Below are 2500 nucleotides of genomic sequence, written 5' to 3' on the forward strand. Positions count from 1 at the left end.
ACACAAATCCAACTACGAGCTTTTTAACCGCAACAACTTTAATATACGCTATTGGAGCTGGAATTACCGCGGCTGCTGGCACCAGACTTGCCCTCCAATAGATACTCGTTAAAGGATTTAAAGTGTACTCATTCCGATTACGGGGCCTCGGATGAGTCCCGTATCGTTATTTTTCGTCACTACCTCCCCGTGCCGGGAGTGGGTAATTTGCGCGCCTGCTGCCTTCCTTGGATGTGGTAGCCGTTTCTCAGGCTCCCTCTCCGGAATCGAACCCTGATTCCCCGTTACCCGTTACAACCATGGTAGGCGCAGAACCTACCATCGACAGTTGATAAGGCAGACATTTGAAAGATGCGTCGCCGGTACGAGGACCGTGCGATCAGCCCAAAGTTATTCAGAGTCACCAAGGCAAACGGACCGGACGAGCCGACCGATTGGTTTTGATCTAATAAAAGCGTCCCTTCCATCTCTGGTCGGGACTCTGTTTGCATGTATTAGCTCTAGAATTACCACAGTTATCCAAGTAACGTGGGTACGATCTAAGGAACCATAACTGATTTAATGAGCCATTCGCGGTTTCACCTTAATGCGGCTTGTACTGAGACATGCATGGCTTAATCTTTGAGACAAGCATATGACTACTGGCAGGATCAACCAGGGAGCTGCGTCAACTAGAGCTGAGCAGCCGGCCGCCCGGGAGTGTGTCCCGGAGGCCCGCGCGAACACACAAGCGTCCGCTCAATTATTCCGCAAACAGGAGGAGGCTGGGCTCCCCTGCACGATACACCTCGAAACCCTCTCAGGTCCCGGCGGCGCGCAGCGCCGTCCTAAGTACTTGGTCGGGTTCGAGAGAGGCGCAATCGCCCGGAGATAGGCGAGTAGACGCTTTCAGTGCGACCACCCGTGCTCCCAACTGAGCTTGCCGCTGCCGACAGAGGCCCGGGAGCGTGCTGTCGTGGTGTTGCCGGCGGGAGACAACACGCGGCCACAAACAGTGGCCGGGCAGCTCCAACGCCAGCGCCACAGAGGGGCAGAGCCCCACTTGGGTGCCAAAGCGAACTCTCCCAGCACAGCGCACGCGCCAACACATCCGCACAGCTGCGATACAAACCACCTGCGAGAACCGCGGGGGCGACCGAGCAGCAGACGGCGTCGCGGCGCCGAGTGCCGGGCGGCGGCGCATCCTCAACGCACACAGTCCTCAATCGGACCAGCACACTGCAGATGTCCACCGCGCTTCGCACCGGGCCCGCGAGGACCCACTTTGGCCGCACGGCGCCGCGCGCTGGGTGCGCCGGCGCGCAGCTGCGCCGCCTGCCGCGTCCGTCGGCCGGCGCGCCTGCCACTGGGCGCCCCCACCAGCCGGCTGTAGCGCGTGCGCCCACGCAGCGCGCGGCCAGCACGCCGGGCGCTCCCCCCTCACCGGCCGGGGACGGTCCCACCCAGCCACCGCCGCGTATCGCTTCATACCCACATGCCCACTCACGTTCGTGGGTATGACGGGTGTCGCTGAAGCAACCAGTTAATACCTGTACCGATTTTCGCAATCAATGATTCACCTCCAGCGTAAACAACCGCGCAACAACGGATTTCCGGTTCATTTGCGTAACTTGGGCAGCAAACGTAGACGTCCATCTACATTTGCAAATTCAGTGGGTCTTGCATGCCTGGATGATATGCGTCACGACACGCCACATCAGCCCACATACATGCTGCGACGTATGCACGAGAGAACACGTGGAAGGTGGCCCGCGTACGTATGCGAATGCCATTGCACAGCTGCGAAGCTCATTGAACACGCAAACTCCCGCCTGACGAACTAGAGGCGACAGGGGGGCGATATACGTCTTACAGCAGTACACATTACAGTGGATAGCGGGACCATGTGGAACGTACGCAACACTCGCTAGATGTTGTGAGGGTACGCACCGTAACATGAATCAATACGCAGGACACCAGAGAGTGCGAGCACTGACCTATGTTGAGAGGGTTGCGATTAGGCAACGCTACATGAATGTTTCAATTCATATAACAATTACAGGTCAGGTTAGGGCCCAACGTAGGTTAGGTTAGGGCCCAACGTAGGTTAGGTTAGGGCCCAACGTAGGTTAGGTTAGGGCCCAACGTAGGTTAGGTTAGGGCCCAACGTAGGTTAGGTTAGGGCCCAACGTAGGTTAGGTTAGGGCCCAACGTAGGTTAGGTTAGGGCCCAACGTAGGTTAGGTTAGGGCCCAACGTAGGTTAGGTTAGGGCCCAACGTAGGTTAGGTTAGGGCCCAACGTAGGTTAGGTTAGGGCCCAACGTAGGTTAGGTTAGGGCCCAACGTAGGTTAGGTTAGGGCCCAACGTAGGTTAGGTTAGGGCCCAACGTAGGTTAGGTTAGGGCCCAACGTAGGTTAGGTTAAGGCGCAACGTAGGTTAGGTTAAGGCGCAACGTAGGTTAGGTTAAGGCGCAACGTAGGTTAGGTTAAGGCGCAACGTAGGTTAGGTTAAGGCGCAACG

At 57.3% G+C, this 2500-nt stretch overlaps 1 non-coding gene across 1 annotated transcript in view; it reads right to left on the reverse strand.

Moving 5' to 3' along the window:
* Positions 1-661, reverse strand: part of LOC126197188 (small subunit ribosomal RNA) — a 1909-nt gene extending 1248 nt beyond the window's left edge. Inside the window, exon 1 of the ribosomal RNA XR_007539576.1 lies at positions 1-661. This exon is cut by the window's left edge and continues 1248 nt beyond it. This is a non-coding gene — a ribosomal RNA (small subunit ribosomal RNA).
* Between the last annotated feature and the right edge of the window lie 1839 nt (positions 662-2500).

Source organism: Schistocerca nitens, chromosome 7 (assembly GCF_023898315.1).
Source record: "Schistocerca nitens isolate TAMUIC-IGC-003100 chromosome 7, iqSchNite1.1, whole genome shotgun sequence".
Lineage (NCBI taxonomy): Eukaryota > Metazoa > Arthropoda > Insecta > Orthoptera > Acrididae > Schistocerca > Schistocerca nitens.